Below are 27221 nucleotides of genomic sequence, written 5' to 3' on the forward strand. Positions count from 1 at the left end.
GCAAAAACACTCTCTGTTGAGACTAGGGACCATTTCAGTTGAGGCTTACATAGTCATATTGGGTGAAGTGACGATCTTTGGAAGCAAGTGAGCTGAGGAGCAGGGGACAGTAAAGGAAAACCAAATACTGAGCGTGGCTCTTTGCTGGAGCCCACATCCTGGTCTGTAGCAGTATTTCTGTTCTCTTAACAGTACATCAGATTGGCAGCTCATAGCCTCCGCTCTGTTTTAAACCAGACTGAGATAGAGCATTTAAACGTAATGAGGTAAGGCATTTATCTTCTGAGCCCTGGTCAGATTTAGAGAGCTAGTGCAATTATGTGTTGTTTTAATTTTTCAAACAATGCTTGTGAATCAACTGGCAGAAAGCCTAACCCAGTTTTATAAGGACAACCCCTATTTAATTTCTCTGTGCGTTTGGGTTATCAGGAGTCCAGTGCAAGAGTTTTGGAGCATTTTATACCTAACAGGACAGATAATTGACCAGTGTAAATATTACTGTTGCTTAGATTACTTAGGAGCCTGAAACAAATTAAGTCTGCATGATGTTTCAGCTATTCTTTCTCTTTCTCAATGTTACTTCTGAATGCTGTGCTTAATGAACATGATACCATGTTACAGGGTCTGCAGTCTATATTCCATACAAAAATACCATGTCATCGACAGTACCGAATGTATTGCTTGTTGTTGATTTACACATAGGTCCACTAGATAGTGCTTGATGGTCTTTGGGATTAAGCAGTTGGAGAAACTAAATTGTGGGTGAGCAGTTGGAAAGGAACTGGTCCAGCAGTGCTAGAGTCTCAGACTAACTCTAAACAGACTGAATTTACCCTGCTTCTTAGATTGCTGCAGCCTAGCAGGGCAGGGAAGCTCAACTAACTCAACTATCTCTCTGCTGCATTGCAAGTTGAAGTGAATGCACCCTTACTTTGGAAGCAGACTTTGCCCCATAAAAGGCAAAGGCTGGAGGGGAGCTAGGAAAAGGATGACATGGCAGATAGAATGGTGGGATGTGTTCATGCTGACCTGGAGGCACAGCAGGGCATAAAATACAGCATAAGATGTAGTAGTAGTAGTAGTAGTAGTAGTAGAGATAATCTGGTTTTTCAGACCACAAGTGGTGGTTTCTCTGAGGTCACAGTAGGTGAAAAAACAGAGGTTTGGGTCCTTGGCAGATCACACAAGGACAGATGAGCCAAAAGTTGGAGAAACAGAGTAATATGTGTGCCAGGTAAGTATGTGTTTGCAATGTTGTAGACATTGCTGAATAAAAAAAAATTCTTGCCTCAAGATGTGTTCAAATAACTACCAGAAGCAATGCCTCTTCAGGAGCATTTCAAGCATACAAAGTTCCAAAGGAATTTATTATACAAATGCCAGTGGGAAAACTACTGCTTTATATCTAAGGAGAAAAGTGACCCAAAGGCCATGTAGCTTCTTCCCAGTCCACCCTGACTTGTCTATCTCTAGGCTGACACTTAGAAGGAATGTCTTTCCTATCCAGTCCTGGAGCACTGCCCGAGACCTGGTTAGCCAGTATTCACTCCTGATATAGTTCACTGTCACCATATGCTCATTTTCTGTAATGGCCTTGACTATTCTGAGCCCTTTTCCTCTGTCATCCTCTGATCAACAAGAAGGTCTTCTCACATCTGTGTTCCTGCTTGTTGCTTAATTCAGTGCTAACTTCTGCTTTGTCTTGCTATACAGTTCCCTCAGGTCTAGTTTCTTGCTGCCATGGGTGGCATATATGTTGGTTACCTTTAATGTATTTTGCATGCTGAAATATCTTTAGGAGTTGCACATATCTCTGAAAGCACTTTCTTTAAAGCCACCTTCATTTTTTTCATAATTTTTTGAAGGATTCCTAACATTTACAAAGTTTAGTGCTCTTATGTGTTCTTTCTCCCCAGTACCTGTTTTGGTCTCCTGTCATACTTTCAACAGAATTTTTTTGGTGTGAAATATATGCAGGCTTGCCCTGTCTGAATAAAATTCTTATTTCCTTCAAAAAAGCCTTGCAGTTTTAACTGGGAAATTAATTTTTACCTGCTCCTGACCATGTAATTTCAAATTGTTGTGTTAAGTAAATATGAGATAGGCTTTCCTCTTTTGTCACTAAATAACATTTTTCTGTGTGTTTCAGCTTTGCAAATAATAGAAGCAAGGTTACAACAAAGATGAAGGGTGACAAGAAGTCACCTGCCATGTCCTTCACAATGCTCTTATCTCCTCTTCTACCTCTGTTTTGTAGCTAATGCACTTCCCTCCTCAGTCCCAGATGCTTCTGGATTCCCCTTTCAAGACATGGTTTCAGAAGCTTTTGCATAATCTATCAAAACCACATCTAGATTCTTGTTTTGTTATAGCATCTGCCAGGTACTCCCCATCATCAAAGTCACCTGATTTCACTGATTGTTTCAATAAGGAGCTCTCAGATCATCAGTGAGTCACAGTTTTTTAGGATAATGCCACCTCTTTCCCCCCCCCCCCCCTTTTTTTTTTTTTTTTTCATGAGCATTCTTCATCCTTCCAGCCTTTTGCAGCATTTCCCACAGATGAATTTTGAGCTGAGAAATGGATCAGTAAGGAATTTTAACCAATACTTGTGGATTTCATCGACTTCTGATGTCTTCCAGTTAGACACCTTTCTTCTCTGAATGTCTTCATCAGCACCCTGGCATTCACTTTGCTTAGTCATGTCACTCTACTTCCTTTTTTTTAATCATCTTAGCTGAAAAATAATATGGTGCTTTCCTTTCCCATAATGCTTCCTTATTTTTTTCTCAGATTTATTTTGTTTATCACTATGTAGGTTCATCACTCTGCTACTCTTGCCTGAAATGCTTCCACTGATTCTCTTGAAGCTACTTCTTTCACTAATAACTTCTTCTCTCTGAATATTTTTAAAATTTACTGACTGTACCAAGTTTTTCTGCTTCAGCCTTCTCTAATTACTGCAGCACTGTAGTTCATTGAATTCTTTTCCAAGACTACATTCACCTACTTTTTCAGTTTCCCTTTTTCAACTCATCCTCCTTTTTTTTTTTTTTTTTTTTTTTGTTACTGTGAACTTTTCAACTGGTTTTGAGCCTCCCTCTGATGTCTTTTTTTGTGGCATCAGAGCTTCAGAGTCTTTCTGCTACTGTGAACATTTCTTTGTAGGAGATCCTTGCAAAACTGGGATGTCTCCAAGAACTGTCCCTTCCAGGAATTTACTAGGATTTTCTGTGACTTAGCAAAGCTGCTGCTTCTTTATAACTTTAGAAGCAAAGGCATTGTACCCTCACAGATTTTATAAGTACACATACCACTGCAAATGTTTGCTTGCTTTTTTCTCTAGTGGTCTACATTATTAATGTCGCCATTTGAGTCAATAGGCTGCCAGGAGACAAAAAGAATAGACTCCATCGCTAACAGATTACCTCAGCAACATCCCTGCAGCTATCATTTTCCCCTTCCTAATATCCCAATTCAGCTCATGAGAAATACCAATGTATATTAAGAATTTAACTTGATCAACCAGAAAGCATTCAGAAAATTCTGTCCAAAGTTTCCTTTCTTTGCACCAATGCTTTAAAGCCCTTACCAGTTCTCTCTTGAGCTTCTACAAACCAGATCTTTTCTCAGCAGCTTGACAACAGCAAGTGGATTTTCTTTGAAATCCGAACATCTTCCACTGAACATCTAACCCATCCCAGACATAATTTCCTTGGAGCCACCAGGCCATCTTTAGGGAACATCTTCCTTTTATTTTCCCAGCAAAGATATTTCACAACCAGATGATCTATCCTTAGTGTAAGTTTAAACAACTATTAAGTCATGCTTGGCAAGTGTTGGATGCCTTTATGTACAGTGATCATTAATTCCTCTGCAAGTAATACCTCTCAGAGTAATCCTGTCTCTAAAAGCTCTGTACCTGGGGAAGGATAAACCTTTTTTGCTGCTTATTGTAGAAATGCGCTGAGATGGCACAGGATCTGGTCCTCTTCCCCATGGGGAGAAAGAGTTGCTCGCTTGTTCACAGCTGCTAAATGTGTATTATTTTCTCACATTCTTTGTCTGGATTTGGCATTGTGAGCCAGGGAAGAGAAAGAGGCATGTCCGTGGCAGTGTGGATGCTGCTGGGGAAGGGTAGCCCTGCCAGACCGGACAAAGAGAGGAGAGGATTAGGGATGGGGGTAGCAGGTGCTGAAAGATTTGACGTGAGTGCTATGAAATGGTTTAGCAAGGAATGAATGAGAATTGTGTAACTGGGAAGAAAGGGGTATTTATTGCTTGTGGGATGGCTGTACTGAGCAGGTGACAGTCTCTATTGCCGCTGAAAGCAGAAGGACCAGAGGGCGAGCAACCAGAGGTTTTGCTTTCTCTTGCTAGGACCTCTGGTGTAGCAGCAACCTCCCATGACACTGGGGTTTTCTTGGCTAGCTCCTACCTTTAGTTGAAATCATTTGTGCTTTGAGCCCTCCAGGGCCATTAGAAGCACGAGTGCTGTTCTCTGGGCGCGTTCACTTGCAAAATCACTTCCAGTAGATGGAAGACCGTGGCCGCAGCTCGCATTTGTTGGTGTTTTTACAAAGAAAGGTAGAGGCAAAATGAGAAGGCAGGAAATACCATTTCCATTCATTTCTGCATGAGAGAAATGCCAGTCCACTGGCTGTTAGTAATGTCTCCAGCACATCTCTCTAGGACACAGACTGAGATGAAAACCAGTACATACTGTAAATGGGCTTTCCCAGGTTACCTGTGTGCTTTTTCAGGCAGTGGCTTCTCTCAAGGCTCCTTCATCCAAGGCTTGCTTTCTAATGGGAATGCTGTCATGCCTGAGCTTACCCTCTTCTCCTCTCCTGCAGCATCTGAATTTTGCGGCACAGTTCGAGAACTGCTGCTTTTAACAGTCAAAGTAATTTTTCTGTTAAAATATGTATTCCTTTTAACAGAGTGAAAAGCTGCATTCAGGTGCTTATAGAAGTGGTAAAAATACAGAAGATGAGATGAAATACCTTCCAAGCATATAATGTAGTGACAAATTTTGCTCCAAAGTGCATGTGCATTACTCTGTTTAACATCACTAGAGGTAGAGAGCATTTTGCTGATAGAAGAATTTAGCTCTGTAAACATAATATAGGAAAATGAAATCTGGCGACTGCTTCTTAAGATCTGAGCATGACAGTCTGATTTTTATTCCCTTGAACCTTTTAAGCAGGGCATAATACATGCAGCACATGTGCAAAGTGTGATTACTGCAATCTGAAATAACTTTACCCCCTTTTCTCACTTGTATAAATACATAGATACAATGAAAAGTAATACACAAATGGTGAACAAATTATTCTTGGTGAAAATACGCTTGTTTGTAGAAAATATTGCCCATGTTTTCATTAGCTAGGACTTCAGATGTGTTTATTAAGGTAGCACATAATGTTCTTCAGTCATTTCTCAAATGAAATTTACTCATTAGGTTGAAGAAAGGCTATACTGTGAAATGTCTTTGATTTTTGTAGTATATTACTTTTCTTAGTTGTCAATGAGTTTAAATGATGGAAATTTTCTGAGAAACGGGGCCAGATTCGAGATACAAGATAAGTTGCGCCACGGGAGGTACAGTTTGGATGTCAGGAAAAATTTCATCACTGAAAGGGTTATCAGGCACTGGAATGGGCTGCCTAGGGAGGTGGTTGAGTCACCATCCCTGGAGATATTGAAAAGACAGCTAGATATGGTTTAGTAGTGGATAGGTATGGTTGGACTCTATGATCTCAATGGTCTTTTCCAACCAAGCGATTCTATGATTCAAATAACATTAAAAGGGCGAAGCAAGATCACCATGTTGACTCAGTAACCCTGCTTAGAAGTTACTGCTTGTGACAGCTATAAGTAATGAAGTCTCGTGCAATAATCATAACTAAAACCATTAACTGCATAAAAGTTTTATCACAGCACCATTTTGTCTCCAGTATCTTTTTTTTCACTGTGATAAATAATGAATTGGTACCTAAACCATGGTGAATGATTTATACTCATTATGGTATTTCAGGAGCTGTACAGCTAGTGGAATGGTCTGCTCAGTGTTGGTACCAACAAACAGGGCGGAGGGAAGGCATGGGAATGGGTCTGGCTTGACTCAAAGTGTATAGCAGTTAAGAAGCAAACTCAGTAACATAGTTGTTATTTTTCCAAAGAATCATATTGTACATTTTCTAAGGCACTGTTCATATTTCTTTTTAGGAATTTAAAAAATATATTTTTTAAAAAACAAAACAACCCTGAAATTTTCAAAATATTTTGTGCCAGTCTCCTAGGCTTATAAAGAGAGAACAGTGTCTGCGTCTGAATGTATTACTTACCAAATGAATTGCCACCAAGCTCCAGTTCATCTTTATTTTCTAGCTATTTGCTATTTGTCCATGCTTGCCAGCAATCATCTGACACTGCTTCCAAATCCTATTATAATGTTTGAAGTGAGAGGTTTTGAGAGAAACTGTTAGTGACTGCTGATCAGATCTGGAGTTTTTTATCATGCAAACCCCCTTGCTCTTCTGTTACTCAGCCTGAGCAGAGCCTCTCATCCCAGACATGGGCTTCCTCTAACACACACCCTTCATGGCCTCGCTTCCAAGTACTTTGGTGGGCATCAGCTGCCCTTTGCATATGGAGAAACTACATTTTAGTGATGGCATTTACAGCAGGAACAACCTACCATAGCTGCATGATTGTCCAGGTAAAGGTTAGTTATAAGGAAACCTTCTTTGTATATTAACTGAAATTCCTCTATGGCTGATTTGTCATGTATTTTTCTTAGCAGAAGTCTTTCATGAACTAAAAGACTGATATTCTTTCAATAACTGAGACTGGTATGGAGATAACCTCCACGAAGCTCAAATTGTGTATCGGTTTCCCCATCCTCCACCCAGTTACCAAAAATAATCCTGCTGTCTGTCACATGGGCTTCAGCAGTGACAGTGCAAACAAACTGTAGCCTCTGTGACATCTGTATAAAACTTTCATGGGAAGAATATGGGCTTATTTTTCATTTCTGCCCTTAATCTATCTACAGCATAACTAAAGGTTTTCTTCAGCAAGCCCTTGAAAAAAATTGGTAGCAAATCCTTCTAGTGCTGTTCAGGGGGCAAAAATTAGGGCATGCTCTCCATATTCTAAATCAAATTTCAGTTGGGGCATAAGTCCTCGATGAAGACAGCACCCTTTGCTTTCTTTGACAAGGCTTGGGCAAGACAATTTTCACAGCATACACTCTGCTGTGAGCAGAAGATGGGATTTAAAGCTGGAATATCCACAGCTAAGCATACACTGGAGTTAATTAAGAATATCCCTCATCTTTCTGCTCTCCGTTGAAGTTCAGATCAGCCACCATGTGGCAACTCTTAACACAGGAAGTGTTATATGGTGGAGATGGGTACCCAGGGCATTGTGGTTTCAGAGATGTCTCACACTTTGCCCTCCCTGCTTTCCTCCCAGGGCTTGGAGGAGCGAGCACAGATCCTATGTGAATCTGGCCTCGAGCATATCAGGGAGCTCCAGCTGAAGGAGGAAGGGTATATAAACCTGTAAAAAAGCACCCTTTGCTCGGTGCAAGTGGCATCACCGGCAAACTGGGTGCTGCCGCTCCTGCGAGGAGCAGGTTTCCTGCCACGCTGGCTCATGGTGAGCAGGCACCAACTGTTTTCATCTCACATCACTGGCAATTTCCTCCTGGCATCTGGAGCTCTGGGTAACAGGATGGAAAAGAGGAAGAGACAGTCTGTCAGGGTGAGAAGAGGAGCTTTGTGAGATGCATAGTTTCTTACCAGTTTTACCAGGTTGCCTTGGTTTTTGTTGTGGTGATGCTGCATGTAGGAATATGTGTCACATCAGAGTATTGGCAGCCATGGGGACAACACTGTCCGGAAATGCTTAGGCGGGTGAAAAAAAGTCAGAGCTATTGATTTTTTTCCTTCTTTGAAAGGGTTAATTGATTATTTCTCATCTCAAATTAATTATTTATGCTTGCTTCTCTAGCTCTATTTTTAAAAGCAGAACGTAACTTATTGCACAGATAATTTATGAATTATTAACATCGCACTACTCAAGCTGTCAGAGGATGAATGAGAGGGAAAGATCTGACCATCGTGGCAAGTTTTGCATTGCCACATGCTACAGCACTAGGCTTTCCCCCTTCCCTGTGCCTGGCACTGTGCTGGTAAGCCTGGCTCTGCCACCCAAAGCCTTGCTGGCTGTCAGGCAGCCCAGCTTGGTGGTGCATCATGCAATGCCTGGATATGTCAAGAAGTTCTCCATTCCCCTGGAATGGAAAAATGGAGTTGGTCAGTGCAAGCACATCAGGAAAAGGGTTGAAGTGGCAAAGAGGTGGAATTGAGCAGCTAGGAGTCTTCAAGCAACCTCTAATCAGCACAGTTTGCTGCTTTCTGTAAATAACGTGTTTCCTTTGTGCCGCAGATGAGGATACTTTCACTCATCTCACTCTTTTCACAAACTCAATTCATGCCAAAGTGGTGGCATGTGCAGTACTTCAGCCCCTTTCTCATTCCCATAGGAGTGATCCCCACACCCCATGGATCCCCATGGGTTTTGAGGCAGTTATATCACCAGGAAGCTCATTGCAAGGCTGGTGTGTTTTTTCACCCCATTCCTACACTGCTGAGAAATGCCTGGGAAGGAGACACTTTCTGTTCTGTGGGAGGAGGCATGGCAAAACTTTCGCTTGATTTGGGTTTGGGTTTGTGCCTTGATGTGAAAAAGCCTGAAGTTTCTTTTACTACCTGTAACTGTGGTTCATTCTATCTAGAAGAATGATGCTGTCTGCACCTAATGGGTATATTACCTTTGATTTCTGTGTTTCCTTTTCTTTTTACTGTATATTTTGTTGCAAGATGAAAGTTTGAGCCCAAATGAATATAAGCATTGCAAGATATTCTTACTAGAATATGAACATTTTAGGTCCTGCTCCAGTGATAGTAGCTGGAGCTGGGGAAGGTAAATTGTGTAGATATTTAGGGACTTCAACATAATGTCTACGTGGGCAGAAGGAGCACAATGATCCATCTGAGACTGCCAGATGTACGTATTGGTCTATTTAAGGCTTCTTTCTCAGGGATCACTCCAAAATAGTCACAGTCCAGTCTCTTCAGTGTCTTCTTGCTGCAGTCAGCTGTGCCGAGAGAAACTGGGTCTTGTGCAGAGATTGGTGAAAGCAGCTCTCCTCACCATCACTGTGTGCAGAGTTCAGGGTAAATTCCCATCTCTATGTTCAGTAATGTCAGAACAGCAGATTTTGAAGTGGTGAAGGAGGGAATAAAGTAGTTAAATGCCATGATAAACAGTTAGAAGACAGATTTCAATCTGAAAGCCTTTAAGTTGCTTTTCTCTTTAATGTTTTTCATTATATATTATATATAATATATTTTTCTATCAAAAATACTTGACAATTGTGTGTTTATCTTCCCTTTCTGTTTTCAGGAGTCTGGTCCTTCATAGAATCATAGAATGGTTTGGGTTTCAAGGGATCTTTAAGGGTCATCTAGTCCAATGTACCTGCAGTGAGCAGGAACATCTTCAACTAGATCAGGTTGCTCAGAGCCTCATCCAACCTCACCTGGAATGTTCTAGGGATGGGGCATCTACCACCTCTCTGGGCAACCTGTGCCAGTGTTTCACCGCACTCATTGTAAAAAATTTCTTCCTTACATCTAGTCTAAACCTCCACTCTTTTAGGTTAAAAAGATTTCCCCTTGTCCTATTGCTTCAGCCCTGCTAAAAAGTCTGTCCCCATCTTTCTTATAAACCCCCTTTAAGTACTGAAAGGCTGCAATAAGGTCCCCCTCAGAGCATTCTCTTCTCCAGGCTGGACAACCCCAACTCTCTCAGCTTTTCTTCATAGGAGAGATGTTCCATCCCTCTGATCATTTTGTGGCCCTCCTCTGGACTCTCTCCAACAGGTCCACGTCTTTCTTTTGCTGAGTACTCCAGAACTGGAGGCAGTACTCCAGGTGAGGTATCACCAGAGCTGAGTAGAGGGGCAGAATCACCTCTCTCAACCTGCTGGCCATGCTTCTTTTGATGCAGCCCAGGATATGGTTGGCTTTCTGGGCTGTGAGTGGACATTGCTGGCTCATGTCCAGCTTCTCACTCATCAGTACCCCCAAGTCCTTCTCCACAGGGCTGCTCAGGTTTACATGGGCCTTCTTCTCAAGTTTGTCCATGTCCCTCTGGATGGCATCCCATCCCTCAGGCGTGTCAACCACACCACACAGCTTGGTGTCATCAGCAAACTTGCTGAGGGTGCCCTTGATCCCATTCTATGTCATTGATGAAGATATTAAACAGAACTGGTCCCAGTATGGACTCCCTAGGAAAACCACTTGTCACTGATCTCCATCTGTACATTGAGCTGTTGACCACTACCCAAACGTATCACCTTTCCTCCCTCCCCTTCTACTGGTCCCTCCTTGGTGGGATTCTTGCACCTTTTGTTCCTTCCCTGTCTTCTTCACCTTAAGATTTTCCTGTGTGTACTGCAGCTGTGGGTGCCAAGTTGAACCCACAATTCTCCAGTATATACAAACCAGCCCTTGAGGTTAGGGGCAGCTGTGGTGATCAGGACTTCAGGCACACCTTGGGACTGCAGTCTAGTGCTGGGAGCTGAGCTGCGCTGTTTGAAAAGTTATTTCACAACTGCTGCCAGAAGTTTTTGCTCCCCTAGGTCAGGGCTTCAGGCAAGCACAAAAATCTTTAAACAGTAAGTTTTTTCTGTGCTATTTCTGATTCCACGTGCTCTCAATTTCCCTGGAAATACTGTGAGAACATTCTCTTGTTGGGATAATTTGTTTCTTCCATTATGGTCCTGACTGTACTAAGTGCAGAGACTAAGCAAAATGAAAAACAATATGTCAGTGAATATTAAAGTCAGGGCAGTTTTGATCCTACAGTGTTGATTTCGCTCTTGGGTAAAGTTCTGCATCTCTTCAGTTTTGTTTGAGTGGATAGTCCATCAGTCCACGCAGCCATAGAGAAGTAATTCAGGTAGCACAAATCCAGATATTCTTTGCTTCTCTTGGCCACAACTGTTGCAGTATTAACCATAAGTAACAATTTGTTTATTCTTTGGGTGAAAAATCTGGAAAACAGAAGGAGTTTCTGTGGTTTTGCACAGGAAGAATTAGACATCGGCTTTCCTGCAGCTGCCCTTCATTGAACATGGTTTTGTGCTATTGGGTTGTTGGTAGAAACAGGTACATTGCATGAACTGCTCTGCTTCCAAGTTGGTATGCATAAGCACCATGAAGAACTTCAGCATTGTTGTTTCTTTGCTATAAGATGATCAGGAGAAAAATTGGCAGTAATTTTCTTAGTCAAAGGGAAGGAAGGCGAGCCTTGTGGGGATAAGCATTACTGGCATGGACATTTCACACATACTTTATGTCTTCACAGATGCTTTCCTTAGAATCAAGAGCAATAGAAAGGCTGTGGATGTGATACTCCACAAGTATTCACAAATGTTACTCCATGAACATCCACAATGTCATGCTCCACAAGAAGTGTAATACTTCTTCAAAGAATCTGGTATTAGCAGATTAATTACCAGTGTAACATTACTGCATTATTTTTTGTAGTGAACAGGAACCAAGAGAGAGGGAAAAAGAAGGACTTTCCGTACATTATCTTCAGTTTCTTAAACCCACTAACATGTAATTCTCAGCATGTAAAGATTGACAGTGCTTTCCAGGGTTCACTGTGACTGGTTACTAATAAAGGTATTTTCACAACTGAACCTGACAGTCTGTTAACTGGTTTTAAATGTGGGTGTTGATTGGATCCTGACACCTTTATTCCAGGTCAGCAGTCAACATAATTGAAGGGGATGAGAGCACTAATTGGAATGCAGAGCTTGTCATTCTTATATCACAATCTGGTCTTTAAAATTTAAGCCATGTTTTCATCTCTTTTCTGGTCTGCAACTGATTTGATTCCTCACTTGATCACTCTAGCTCTTGCTCTGAGGTCCTGGAGTTGAGTTTTACTCAGTAGGTCAGAGAGGAGAAGGGGGACAATATGAGATTTCCGTTTGGGCAATCAGGAGAGGAAATAGTTCGGATAAATCGCCCACCAACAAAGGCTCATTTTACTCCTGTCTCACAAATGGGAACTGCTGGGCAAGAAGGATGTGGCATTAACCACTTGGAGACTTGTTATGGGGGATGAGGACTACAAAACCTTGGAATACTTATGATTTAGATTTAATTTTCTTTTCAAGGGCTTCTTGTGTTGCAACTGCTTGTAGCTGATTATCCATAATCAAGACATTTCAAACAAAGCCATTAACAGTAATATTTCTACTCTCCCTCTGAAATTCTTCTTAAAGGTTTAAATCCTTTAACCAGATTGTCAGATTGACATTCATAAGAAGAATTGTTTTTACCATGTAAAATTGCTAGCATAAAAGAGACTAAGCATCATTAAGGATTGATTGAGTTCCTATTTTCTCCATTAAAGTATCGACTATTATTTTCAAATGAAGGATTTACCATAATGAAATCATTAGTGACTGTACACTTAGGGGTTTGTTGAGGTTTTTTTGACAGCACTCCTAGCTATTATAGGCAGGCAATCAGACTCTGCCTCTATAGCATGCATAGCAGTGACAACTTACCTTCTCCTTGTTGATAGGAGATGGAGAACGTGACCAGAAGTGAGCAGATGTCAGAACAATCATAGTTACCTGCAGTTCTTTTTTTTTAAGCTTATGGTCTAGTAGCTTTTTGGCCTTTTGCTTTGTTTTCTTTCTGTAATTGCTGACCTAGTTTTTTTCATGACTGAGTGTGCATTACAAAGGCAGCCTTGGGGGGTGATGTGATGAAGAGATGCAAGGTGAAATATCACATTACTGCCCAAGTAGGGAAAAATCAGTCCATGGTTAAGGTTTTTAGGACTTTAGCATTCAGTTCACAAGAATTTTTAAATATCGGAGAAACTGATGACAGTACTTATATATTTACAAGGGATTGGAGGTAGGGGAAATGGATCCCTGGAGGTGTCAAAGGTCTGATTGCTGTCAGTCTGCAGTTTTTAAGGAGAAGCTGGCTACGTGGTGAGGGCAAATCAAGCCTTCCCAGGTAACAGTGACAATCTCCAGAGACAGACTGCCCAACAAAAATATTTTTCTTCTGTCTCAAACCATTGATTATTCTTACAGACCGAATTAATCTTTCAGACTAATACATATGCATCAAACCAATGCATTGGTTTGACATTCAGTAGAAAACAAGTGTGTGAAGTTTGATAAGGTAATTTGATTACAGCCAAATAAAATACCAAGGTTTCAGTATCTTGCAATTGTGGATACTCTCAATAGGCAACTTTAAAAACCTCTGATTAGCGTTTTCTGGTGGAGTGGCTAGTCCTACCCACACGATGTGGGATCCAGCAACCACACAGTCCCTTTTCTCCATCTGCTGTACCATTTTGTCAGCTCCAGACTGCCAATTCAGTGTTGTGGCAGCAGGTAATGAACTAAAATCTGGACTAGGTGATGTTGAACATGCTACTTTAAAAGGTATTTCTGTTCTTGAAAATGCAATCTAAAGCAGCATCTGGGGCTCATTGTTTGATCAAGCAGAGCTTCAAGGTAAATCTCTTTAGTGTACTTTTTGATTACCAGTCCTGAAATCTCAGCATGGGATGAGGTTTGTTCATAAGCAACAGTAAAAAAAGTTCTGCTGAACAGACTGTATTATCCTTGGCACAAATTGACTGTTCTCTGCTATGATCAGTGGAGGTAGCCTCTTGTTACGATAACACATCTGAGGGCACCGGCCAACCCACTAGCTTCTGCATTTATTAGCAGATGCTAATTCATTTGTCTGCCAGGAGGGATGGAAGAGAATGCATCTCCTTTCCTTTCCTTGCTGAGCATCAAGAGGAACTACATGTACAAATGTTCCTCTCACAGAACAGTCGCCTGATCTGCCGTGTGGCCAGCGCCTGGGGCAGTTGCATGGTGCCTTCCTACTTACAGATATATCAGCTGCAGGTTGCTACCTCTCTGCTGCTGCCTGCTTCTGCTCTTTGAGGGTTTGGGGCATTTAATAGATGAGGGACACTGGAGCCAAAAGCTCAAAGTGAAGATTTGCTTGTGATAGTGAAAGTATGTCTTAATTCTCAGAAGATTTAATAGTTACCTGGGATTGTGTGCACCCTCTGTATTTTGTCTCACAGTTGTATGCAGAGTTTTCATGAAAGGGAACCAGGAGGGGGAAGAAGATTATAATGCCCAGATTTTGAGAGAGTGATGGTACAAAGGGTGGGATTGTGGAAATGGAACAGCTCTTTCAGATATAAAACATGATAAATTGCATCAGTGTAATGATGCTCAGCAGGGGCAAGTGAGTAGCAGAAAAGGAATGTAATTTCAATTATGCCATAAATTCAGTTTTGGCTGGCACAGACAGCTATCAGAGGGCAGACAGAATTTCCTGCCTAACCTTAATGAAATACAAGCACTCTGGTTTTAATTTGCAATTGGCATTTCTTCTTTGGTGCAGCAGAGGTTGGAAGACACCTTCCCCCTTTTTTTGGTATGAAGTATATTTGCCTGGAAGCATTCATCTGTTTGTATTATTCATTCCCTGCTTTTTTACGATGTAAATTTCCTGTGATGATCTCATGATGTTTACAGCGTTCCTTGCAATGGCATAAACAGAGATTGATGCCTTGTTTTCATATTTGGGTGTGGTAGGGAACAGCCACATGCAAACTGCTGCTCAGCCACATCCAGGGAGCCCTATCTAATGTCCTCTTGAGACTCGTTTCAGGCGCAAGGCAGATCCTCTGCTAATGCTGTCAAGCTTGAGGACTGTCTCTGCTGAGTTCCAGGGGGATTTAAACAGTAGTGGGGAAAGATAAATTAATAAAGAAGAAAGACCATGCTGAAAATAAATTTAAACTACTATTGATTACTATTACAGATACTACAAAGAAAACAGTCATTGAGAAAAAAATCAGGAATGTGCAGGGCTGTTTTGTATGTAAGAATTTCTAATAATCTTAAACAGACTTTTAGCCAATATAACTCATAGTTCTTTCATTCTCACAAAAATGAAAAGAAGGTATTTCAGAGTGTTTACTGACATTTAGTAATGTATTTGGGGCTATCAAAATGTTTTCAGTTGGAGATCCTCACTGTAATTCACAGAAGTTAATAAATTACATCATGGAGTTCTCTATGTGATTTACCCCAGGCTTACTGATGGGGAAAAGTGAGGCACGGGATTATTTAAAACATATACTAGTTTTTGTTGTCGTTGTTCCTGATCTCTGGAGTAGGGATAACCATTGGGCTTTGAAGCCCAACTGCTATACAATGAATTCTTATCCTTTAAGTGGAACTATGGTAGTTTGTCCAGGGATATGTTTGAAAGCAGCTTTATATTTTATTTTGGTTTTCAGATTAAAATTGTAATATATGTGTGTAGCTAAAGAATTTTTGCCCAGTTTGGGTATCCTTTCATTGACAGCACTCCAGATCACAGCTTTTAATAGCAATTTTTAAACCACCATCACTTCTCCTCAGTGTTTACTGCAGAAAAAGTGTTTCGGTTGCTGCTTACTTTGCTCCCCGAGTCCAAGGCAAAGTGACTTCTATACTGGCACAGGAAGGTTGCTGGAGGCAGAAGCTATTACAAAATAACTTGTTGGGTAGACAGTGTAAACAAGTCACCAGTCTGTGAAACTCACTGCTGCATGATTATCGCCAAAGGGCAAGGATTTAGGGAGACTCAAAGGAGATGAGGCATGCATCTGTATGAAGTGAGCAACCAGACCTGTCATATGAGTGCAAACATTACCACAAGTTTTAGGAATTAAGGCAACAATGGATTTAGGATTTAAGCGCACATCAAATTTGGAGATTTACCTGAGGTCCCATTAGTTTGAAGGGATTTCCTGCAGAAGCTGCTTTATTGAGCATCATCGGTGACCATCCTCAGCTTGTTACCCAAAGGGAGCGTGCAGGTGTCTCTCAGTCTGATATGCATAACCTTGCTAAAAATATACTCATTGAAGTGGAGAAGCTTCACAGCCCCAGATCCCTAATTGAAAGGGATTACATCTGAATCAGCCCTAGATTGAAATGCCAGTTTCATGTTTTTCCTTCATCTGAGCTGTTAGAAATCCTCATTCAAATGTCGAAAGTCCATTTCTATAATGTGTTTTGGCATCTCATTTTTTTAATTCTCAATACAGCTTCCAGACATGGTTCGCTTTTCTTAGTTGATGCTTATCTTCTCCTCAGGAACTTTAATTAAAAATAGTACATCCTAATAATGCAGTTGCTTGTGTAATTTTCTCTGGCAAAATAAATAAAAAGCTGTATCATCTTGCTGCTACTGAAGTATTTTTTTATATATAGAAAATGCTAGATTAACATCTAATCAGTAATTCAACTGAACCAAAGTCTTTATTTTTAATATTTTATCCCAATGGCGAATGAAGAAAAGATAATGTTACAGAATTTCTAGGAAGTCTGACAGTCCAGTTTTTAGCTGGTGCATGGCTTTAACAACGCTTTTTAGCAAAGTTTAGACTATCATTATGGGTGTATAAACTTAATCCTGAGTGTAGTAAAATAGGATTTAGTGCTGCTCTGCACCTTCCCAGCAGACCTGGGGTAAACAGGATTTGTGTGGGTAGGTATCTGAGAGGAGCAGCTGCATAATAGATCTACAGTCACCTGTGGAGCCTGTGGGCTGCAGCATCACAGGGTAATATGTGCTCTGGGTTTGTGCAGGGGAAGAGCTGTCACTCAGTGCCAGGCTCAGGCCAGCTTCCTTCTCCAGGACATGAAGGAATGGACATGGTGCAACAGTGCTCAGCACAGCCTGGTGGGCACCACTTTTTGTGCCAGGATTGGAGAAGCTGAATCTAGCAAGGGGTCAAGCTCCACACAGACATATGTGTAGTCCTTTACCTTGATCACTGAAACACGTTAAAAAGTGTCCTCCAAGTTTTTAAATCCTTTGGACAGGGATTATATAAAACCTGTTGGTCTCCTCTTTACATTTATCAGATCTGATGCAGGAAAAACAGGAGTAGTAAGTATGACTAATGCATAAGAGTTGTTCTCACATAGATGGGAAGTGGAAAGAAGGAGACAGGCCGAGTGCTGGGTGTACAGGTTGGTGGCACTACTGAGGAAGTGAGAAGAAGACAAGAACTAATCCCATGCCACCTCAGCACTACTTGGAAAATTCGACCCAGAAGATTGTGAGATTTTAGTACATCTTTATTAGGTATTGTGTTGAATTTCATAGTGTCCTGAGTCACTTGGGGAAGGGACTAGTGGTGGTTTTTCTTATCTTCCGTAGGGTAGAACTGATGGGCAGATACTATTAAAAGCTTTTTGTATGAGTTCAATAAATAAAGCAGTGTTTAACTGCTTTCCACAAAGTGCTGGTCTCTAGGCAGACCTTCACAGCAAACTCACCTTGCCTGATTTGTTCTTTTCCTCTCCTCAGAAATAGGTAACTTCATCAGCTGGTCCCTTGAATCACCTATCATTTTAATGTGTGTGGTTAATTTAAATACTCATCTATTTTACTACAATTTTAAAGAGTGCTACGTTGTCAACAAATTTATGTCTTTGAAACGTGGGCTCCCTATATGGTTGTTTCATTTGTGGATGTACACTTCATAGAATCATAGAATGGTTAGGGTTGGAAGGGACCTTAAAGATCATCTAGTTCCAACTCCACTGCCACGAGCAGGAACACCTTCTGCTCGACCAGGTTGCTCAAAGCCTCATCCAGCCTGGCCTTAAACACTTCCAGGGAGGGGGCATCTACAGCTTCTCTGGGCAACCTGTTCCAGTGTCTCAGCACCCTCACAGTAAAAAATCTCTTCCTTGTATCTAATCTAAATCTACCCTCTTCCAGTTTATAGCCATTATCCCTTGTTCTGTCACTACCTGCCCTTGTAAAAAGTCCCTCCCCAGCTTTCGTGTAGGCCCCTTCAGGAGCTAGAAAGCTGCTCTAATGTTTCCCCAGAGCCTTCTCTTCTCCAGGCTGAACAGCCCCAACTCTCTCAGCCTGTTCTTACAGGAGAGGTGCTCCAGCCCTCTGATCATCCTCGTGGACCTCCTCTGGACTCACTTCAGTAGGTCTTGAAATGAGTCTTATGGCTCTCTTTGTGGGTAGGCTTGATTTAGAAGTCCTTGCACATGTGAAAGTGTAGGCAATGTCATGGAGGATCTGGTAGTTGAAGGCTACCTGAGAAGGAAGTTTGTGCTTCCCATCACACCCCTCCCTCCTTTTGAATCAAGTCAGACAAAGGGGGATTAATCACTGGCTTGCAAAGAACCTTTTTAATCAGGTTAGTGGTGACATGTGATTTTGTTCTTCTTCAGGAATTTGTTACGCTTCATATGTCTACTTCTGACTCATGTTCATTGTGTTCAGCGGGAATTCAAGTGGTAGATGGAAAAGAAGATATGGGGAGGTCTTTACCAAAAAGGCGGAAAAACTGAAAGTTGGAACTTCCTTGGATGCTATTCCTTTGCACCAATATTCAAGGACAGGGAATAGCAGGGAATTACTGATATCAACCCCAAGGCTCTTTGACCCACTGCACAGCTTCTAGCTCTGCACAGAGAAATTATGCATGATCTCTAGGTGAATACTGAGATATATATTAGAGGCACACCGAAACTCCAGTGAGAACTGTCTGGAGCTGTTAACAAACTTTGCTTTCTGGCATTGCCATCCCTTAGACCTTTGCAAACACACAGAGTATTCATCTGAGGATGCAGAGATATGTGTTCCAGCAAATCTGTTATAGTATGCACTGGATGCTAAACAAGAAATTCTTGAACAACTGGAGGTGGGAGGTCTTCAACATTTTCCATCTTAAATGTTAATGTATGTAGCAGACAGAAGGAGTATTATATAAAAAGTTAACGCTTTCAGATTTTTCTGTTGCTGACCTATGGCAAGGAGGCCAGTATTTGCATTATTTCCATGGTATTTTTTCCATAAGGGTGGGGTGAAAGCAAAGAATAAAGAGATTTCAACTTGAAGCCATTTGTTGCTGTGAAAGTGTGGTTTAAAGTGAAAACCTTTTAAAAAGCAGAAGGGGGTGAAATCTAGATCTGGCAAGGAGGAAATATTTTTTTATTATAAATAAAACTTCTAATTAGAGATAGGTATGCCTGAGTTTTTCTGGAACACTTTTCTATCAGAGAGATCATTATAAAATGCTAGGTTTCACTACCTTGATTGCAAGGGTATTATTATCACTTTATGTGGCCCTAAAATATTTCAAATACTTCCCAGAAAAGGCAGACGACAGGTCCTCTGTCATAAAGACTCTACAATTTAAAAGTGAGGCTTACATTAACTGTTTTAACAGCAACAAATAGTTTTCTAAACCATTGACTGTAGTATAGCTGAAATTTTAGCAATGATAAGCCCTCTAATGTTTTCCTGAGACATGCAGTGGAGCATAAATATAATGTAAAAGAAGATTTATGCCGAGAAGACAAACTTGTTTCTGGGTACACACTGAAAGAGATTGTAATATAGTCTAACTCAAAGTTCCTGCACAGACTCAGACTGTGGGCAGGTCTCCTACGTATGTGTGAGTCGGGGGAATATATTGCCAACTGTGAAAAGGCGAGCAACGTTTGCAATCTCTCTTCTAGTTTTCTCCTGTAACGTGGCTGCAGCATTGTTCTCCCTAACAGACTCTCATTTTTAATTTAGCAATGATGAAGTAACTCTGTAAACCAAGAAGTTTCATGCTGACTTTCTGCACAGTGGCAATGAGATCTAAAAACCCCCTGGTTTCTATCTTTGATTCAGCTGCTTTTTTACATTCTGGTAGGGCTTGGTCCAGCTGTTTTCCAGAAAGTTGTGTGTATATCAAATATGTTAAGATCAGCAGCCGAGGTTTAGATAACTAATTGTGCTGTTTCCAGAATTCACTGCTAACTCAAGGAGGCCCTTGTCCCAAAAGAGCAGAAGCAAACAAATCCAAGCCAGAAGCACGTACCGAGTTTGTGAAAGCAGAAGGTGCGTTTTGCTTCGGCCATCTGAATAACACAGCGTGGAGGGTCATGGTGCTGCCTTTCCTTATGTGCCACAAGACATCACACTTGCTTGAAGGGAAAAACCTACTAAATGCTCTTGACTGGTGTAGACTCTCACTTGCCTCCAGAAGTCTCTCAGCTACTTGAGTCAGGGATTTACCAAGTTGTGATCGTATCTTGGTACGTCAGCTCTGTGATTTTAAGTCTGCTTCTCTTGATCCTGCCATGTTGCTGTTAAGGGTTGTACGTGCTGCTAACGTCCAGTCCTAGGGCACCTTTTGATAGCAGGGATGCCTCTGAGTAGCAATTGGGGGTCAATCACCATTAGTCAGTGTATACCGAGGTAAATAAAGCTCCTTAGGTTATGTCACCATTCATATTGGGCGCTCTGTATTGAAAGCTTAAATTCAGGCCAGAATGGGTAAAGTCCTTGTGATTCCTCATGTTGTGACCATATTGGTGAATTATGTGAAGAGACATTCAATTAGTCCCTTCAAGCTGCCTATCTTCTTAACCCACTGGAACAACTCTTGATTCACAGTCCCTTTATAAGCTGGCATTCATAACTTGAGGTGGTCTTGGAAGACAGTGTTGGGTTCCTGTCCAGAATGTCAGAAACTTCAGAATGGGATTTCCAGTTTTTGGAAATAGGTATGTGATTCCCATTCATCGTCTGCAATAGTGGCCTCAATCCTTTTTCTTTGAGTGAATTTTCATTCCTGGGAACTTATATAATGAGATCTTTTGCTCAGTGTGAGTGCAGAACAGGTAAGCCTATGTCCATTAATGCCCGTTAATGTCAAAATGAGATGCTTACATGTAATTGAACACAGATAGTAAAGACTGCAATGGATAACTAAAAGTATCAATGCTGTCTTATTCAGACCTATAACTAAAATATGCAGATACAGGGCATGTAGAACATACAGCCATAGTGCACTTTATGACATTATGGGCACATCCTTGGAGATATATAAGAAATGCCAAGTAGAAAAAGAAAATAAATGTAAGGGTTGTCTAGTGGCACCATTTCTCTCCCTAAACTTATTTTTCTGCGCACTGTAGGCAGGTGGATCTGCAAAATATGGTATTTCATCTTCGTAAAGTGACAAGCTGCTAACTGGATAGATTTTACACCATCCCCAAATTTGCTTCCCCCTGCATCCCATAATAAGCCCTGTGGCCCTTTAGGCAGTAGCTCCCACACTTTGCATGGCAGTCCAGGAAGAAAGTTTCTTCCCCTCAGGTCTTTGTGGGTTTCACTCCAGGGACAAGAGCTTAATCTTCTTTGATGGAGCACTCATCACGCTCTGATTTAATTGATCAGATTACTTAGGTTCCTTCACCTGTTGTTGTTCCTCTGATTCTCTCCAGGTCTTTATACTTATTGTGATAAAGCCTTTAGTCAGATAACCTTGCATCTTCATTTTTTGTTCTTTAATTTTTTTTTTCAGTTTTTTGAGGTGTAGCTTTTTTACAATAGCCTTGGTATTCCTGGGTCAGTCACTCTCAGATCAAATAAAATTAGCAATCTGGTGGTGGATGTCAGTGAGTAACTAGGCTGTCTTGAGTCATTGCCATCAATACCACTTGGGCTCATAATTTAGGAAAAAAAAAAAGAAAAACACATTTTTTAATATTCCCAGAAGGAACAACTTAGAATAGAGCTGCTGAGACATACTCTGGGTTATTGTGGCGGTATTAGGCCTTTATTCTCTTCTACTAGATTGTAAAACCAGAAATATATGTCCTGTTGTTTGATGAACACATGCCCTCGGAGGACTTGCTTTTCTTAGAGGAGCAGGAAAATCTACTCTATCTCTATCAGTTCGCTCTCAAAACTCGTCCATTTGCAAAAAGTGTAGCACCATGCTCTGGTTATTCCAGCATTGCTACTGCGTAAGTAGCGTATTTGTAGCTTACAGTATTGCAGCTGTTGATGCCTTCAGCTGCATTTTTGGTACTTAGAGAGACAATAATGAGGAAAAAATGTCTGTGTAGGAAGTACATTTTTCCAGATCTGTTCAGACTTAGTATGCAGTCGGAGCAATGAGGAACAGATGAATGCTAACAACATGTTTTTTGAAGTCCCTTTTTAGTGAAGCAGCTTTGCTTGGAGCAGTTGACTACAGTGCCCTTAGAGACATATGGACATACTCAAGGTGCTTTAGATAAACCACCAGATAAGCAAGAGTCACTTAAGCTTTACTCACCATCAGAAGAGAAGTCTGTGCCAGTTTGGTTGCTCATAGCAGTTCCTGTTTGGGTGTCTCCTGTTGCTTGATCAAAGGAAGATTTTGGTTATTGTTGACTTTATGCAGTGCTTTAGCACACTGTTTAGCACACTAGATAGCACGCTATACAAACTAGGGGTGACCAGCTTCTTCCTCTTAATACAGGGGTCTGATCCAGCTTCCTGGTATGTGGGACTGCACTCATTGAACATAGGTTATTAAAAGAGATATAGCTCTTTTACCACCTTGATTTGTACATTTTCACATTATTTAGTGCTGCTGTTGATCCCTGACTGTTGGTTTGCAGCCCAAAGATGTTAGGTTAGTACTAGCTCAGGGCTTGTTATGCCTCTTTTCATTGCATGTCATGGACATCTCAAAGGCTGATGGGAAAGGCATCAAGCTGAAGGCCAGACATAGCTATGAGCTGTACGTTCTTGTTAGACCTTCATGGCAGCAGGATGTGTCAGTCCTTTCTCTATAAATATCTCCTTTAACTCCATAAATCTGGTAAACTGAACTTCAGTTTAAGCATCAGAAAATGCCACTGCTGACAAAGCTCCTTTGCAAAGTGTTTATTTGGGATAAATGTTTGCCTCACCAAAGTCCAAACGTGAGTCCAAATGCAACGTTCTTCATTTACTACCTGGCATAAAGTCATGCACAAAGAAATACAGGCTCAGCTGAGATTAAAATGAGTACCAGAAACTAGTTGGAGAGATACTATCAAGTTCTACCTTCCCATCCAAGGAAACAGCCTTCCTTGACTTCATTTCTGAGCTCTGAGTTGGCCCATGCTTTATTTGAGACAACAAATCAAAGGGAGTGTGGATCCAAAAATAACCACTCACGTGTACTCAGACCTCATTTTACAATTCGGTATACTCCGGTTTTTTTTAATTTTGGAATATGCTCATTTGCTAGAAGTACCTAGGCATTGCCTAGCTGCTCAGATTTAGGATTGTAATGGCACTGCTCAAAAACAGGCAAAAAAGAATCTGAAAGGGCCACAAAACTTGATCTCTGAGGTCTGAAACTAGTCTGTAGCTGGTAAGACTAAGGAGGAGACTTCCTGGCTGAACAGATTTTCTCTGTTAACTTACCATCAGGCTTCTTACCCATTTCTCTGAAGCAGCTGGTGCTGTCTGTAGCAGAGACATGATACTGGAAGATGGATAGACAACTTGATTAATCTCTATGCTCTTCTTACATTTCTGCTAAAATGATGTTTGCATTTACAGGCATTCAAGGACAGTCTGCTGTCCTGAAATGGACCCATTCCTTTGAGAGACGTAAATTGAGTAAGGGAGAGAAGAGAGTCCATCCCATTTTGTATATTTATGATAAGCTTTTGCCGACAGTGAGACTTTCCTTTGTTTTTTCTGATTTGCATTCAGCATCTTTTTTCACTTGTGATGGAAGAATGATCCCATGTGAAGAATTCAATATTGGTCACTCATTTCACAGCTGTGGCCATGGTTTTCTTTCTTAATAATGAGTGTAATTATCACCGGCTAGGGTTGTTTGTGGTGGGACTTCACAGCTTGGATAGCTTGCACCTTTTTAATCTCATGGGCATGGTACATTTTTATTTTTACATTTGCTAAGATAGCTACAATTATCATGCTTTTTTAAAAAAATACTACAAGTACTAACATTAAAATTAGATTACATTACTTTAAAATAATAAGGTTATCAGCAGAAAAACTGATTGGGAAAAAGGAAATGTCAGAATAAATAGCCAGTTTTCACAAAGAAGAGAGACAGATGGTTCGCTCATTAGCAATAGACCCCTGAAATGCCCTCTCCTGCTTTTCCTTCATTCTGTAGCTGAGCACCCTACTGTTTGGTAGATCAGTGTCTGAAGAGCCGATTGCTGGTCTTTAGGAACTTTGAGTTGAATCCTATGATTGCACAGTATTCAGGGGAGCACAGACTGCGCTGGCCTCCTTCTGTTAGATGGGTGGGGATTAATCAATCATCTCTTGGGCAGAAAACCCCTGTGAATCCAGCAAGAGCTTCAGTGGCCCAGGCCAGCATGGAACTGATGTCAGACTTTGGTCCACAGATGAGAGGAAGAGTGTTTTGCTATTCTTGTGATGCAGAGATTACAGATGTTTGCAGAGAGCTAAGACTGAGCATTTCCCTACCAAATGATGCGATTGAATAACATGTTCTCTCACTTTTCCAGAAGTGCCTTGGAAGAACTGGTTGGACATGGAAAAGCAAGTTTAGCTTTGGACTAGATCAGCAGCAGCTGGGGCAGACTTTAGAGTAGCCTCATTAATTGTTGGTCAGGTTGTTACTTCCAGGTATAAATCTGATTTAAGTGTCTTACTGCCTCTTACTGCCAGACAGCTCTCACCACCGTCATGCTGCTCTCACCACTGACACAAGTCTCTGATTGCTGTTGCTTTTGTCACTAGGTTGACCTCACAACTAATCTCTTCTTGAGGAAGAATGAAGGGAAGGACTCTTTTGGGGAGTTGTTCTTACCCTTGCAACCTGTCCCCCTGGGATTCAAACCCTGCAGGCTCTTGTGAAGCCACTGGTAGCAACTAATAGAAGTGACTTGAAAAAAATTCCTCTGCCCGAAACACTTTATGGTCTCATGTCCAGAAGTGGAGGTCACCCAGGATGCACAGTGTTCTCAGGAGGAACGTGCTACTGTCCCCCCCAATGGTACGCCTGTTTCTCTGCATGAGTCTTCATACAAGCAGCAGCCCCTTCTACTGAACTCAACACACTTCTGTTTTTGAAGATCCCTTGTCTTTTGTCAGAGCTTGCAACAGGGAGATCTGAATGTCTCTGACTGCAGGACTGCAGCTGAGAAGCAGCTCCTCAGAGCCATAAACCTGGCTATTGTGTTTTGTGGGGAACTTCTTATCTCAACTGCATTTTTTACTTTTTCTCTTCTTTTTGATTTAATGTTTAACATTGAAGAAGATAACAGTATAGAATTACATAGGGGAGCAGAACTGCGCGCGCTGACCATAAAGGTGTAAAATCGGCATGTTCCCGGTTTGACAGATCTTTGAACCAACTTCATCTCTGTTGGCAGCAGCTGTATCATGTCTGGCTTATGCCAGGTTGCACATATTAACACCAATGCTGAATTTGCCTCATTTCCAGGATAGCTGCCATAACATGAAATGACATATGTGTTTTCAGTGTGAGGGAACATCAAAGGAAATCGAATAATAAATTATGGCTGCTATTTGTGTGACTGTGGAATCATCTTAGGTATATTTGTTTGCACTATCTGTCTGCTTTTTATGTTATGCCAAATTATGCACAGATTTTATCCCAGGATAATAGCTTTTCTAAATGCGCTGTAAGGTAATTACACAACGGCTATCAGATGATCTTTTAATTTCTATTGCCTGGGGATTAATCAAGTGACCTTAAACTATAGCTACTATTCTACATATAATATGCAGATCTTTTCTAACCCCAGATTTAAAGATTCACCCTTGCGAAGATTTAATCCTTGCAACAATCCTTTGGGGTACGTACGTGAGAAAACTGCAGTTCAGAAATTAGGTGATACAAAAATTTGTGTTAAACTAGAATTCAGCATTCTTCTTTACCACATCCTTGCTTGCATCTGCTGCTTTGGTTGTCTGTCTGTGTGCAGTAGAAATAGAGCTGTAGAGAAATCAAAATCATGACCTCTCTTGCAGAATAATCTGCTTGTTCTGCTCTGAAGTGGGGGTTGGTCTCAGGACATTTTTCTTCCTTTTTCTGTGAGTCTGCCTGGCCTTTGCAGCTGAACTTTTGGACTCTGCTGACTGTGCAGCCTCCTCAAGGCTCTGCAAGACAGTCTACATATTTCAGGGGTTATTTGCATAATAAATATCCAATTATAGGGAAAAAGAGAAAAATCAATATTTCTTTTCTTCATTTATCAACTTTTTACAACTGTGCACAAAGACCCAGGCACATGTGCACAAACATCCAAGAGTAATGAGGTTTAAAACTCATGGTTTGGAGAAATTTGCATCAGCAGTGTGGGCACTGGGCCACTTTGTTGCCAGTTATCTCTTTTTGTTTGGGGTCCTGCAATGTGCAGCTCATGCGTCATGTGGGAGAGGACAAAGAGACTTCAATGGAGTCTGAAATGTCAGCTAATCTCTCTGTGGTGACACACTGACAGATAGGAAAGCAACAGTAGGATCATAAGGAAACAGAATTGTAAAATTAAAAAATTTCCAGAAGAGCTGAAAATACTAGCTTATCTCTAGTCTGGGAGCAGCCATCTGACAGTATACTACCAAACTAGTACCCTAAGAAACACCTCAACACTGCAGGATTTTCTACATTAAGGTTATTCTGTTTTCATTTTTAAAAGACTGAAATAGCCAAGTAAAAATGAAAGAACTAGTGATGATGTTATAAACTGTAACCCCTTAGGTAACATTATTGCATTGTTGTACCAAGAATATTGATTCAGAAAAGGACTGGTTGGTTTTTAGGTTCTGTTTTCATGATCAGTGCTTGAGAAAAAAAGGCTTTTCAATCAAAAGATTTGAACAGAAACATTCAGACTATAAAAGCCTTATATGTATTTGCATTCATTGTTAAAATCCAACCAAAAGGAAAATACTGCTTCTGCAGATTATTTGCGCATTAGACCCCGTGTAGTTTCATGCTGTGAATTACATCAGGAGTGCTGTTCTGCACTGGGAAAGTGTTAATGCAACGGCAGCAGCGGGAACATCGCTCCCTCCATGCAGCCCGCAGGGACACCTGGCATTGCTTCCAAACTGCGACACTTCTATGTATGAAAGCATTATTATTCTTAGGAAAGAAATCAGAGTCCCCTGGCTTCTATAGACAATACTATTTCCAGACAAACTTGGGAGGAAGAGCAGTTGGTTCAGAGGAAA

The 27221-nt window shown here is 41.1% G+C and overlaps 1 protein-coding gene across 1 annotated transcript in view; it reads left to right on the forward strand.

The window, feature by feature from the left end:
- The window catches only part of LOC104531774 (microtubule cross-linking factor 1), a gene marked incomplete at its 3' end in the record, with an annotated part of 64761 nt that overhangs the window by 2399 nt on the left and 35141 nt on the right, over nt 1–27221 (forward strand). The window lies entirely within an intron of this gene.

Source organism: Antrostomus carolinensis, unplaced genomic scaffold, assembly GCF_000700745.2.
Source record: "Antrostomus carolinensis isolate BGI_N321 unplaced genomic scaffold, ASM70074v2 scaffold8951, whole genome shotgun sequence".
Classification (NCBI taxonomy): Eukaryota; Metazoa; Chordata; class Aves; order Caprimulgiformes; family Caprimulgidae; genus Antrostomus; species Antrostomus carolinensis.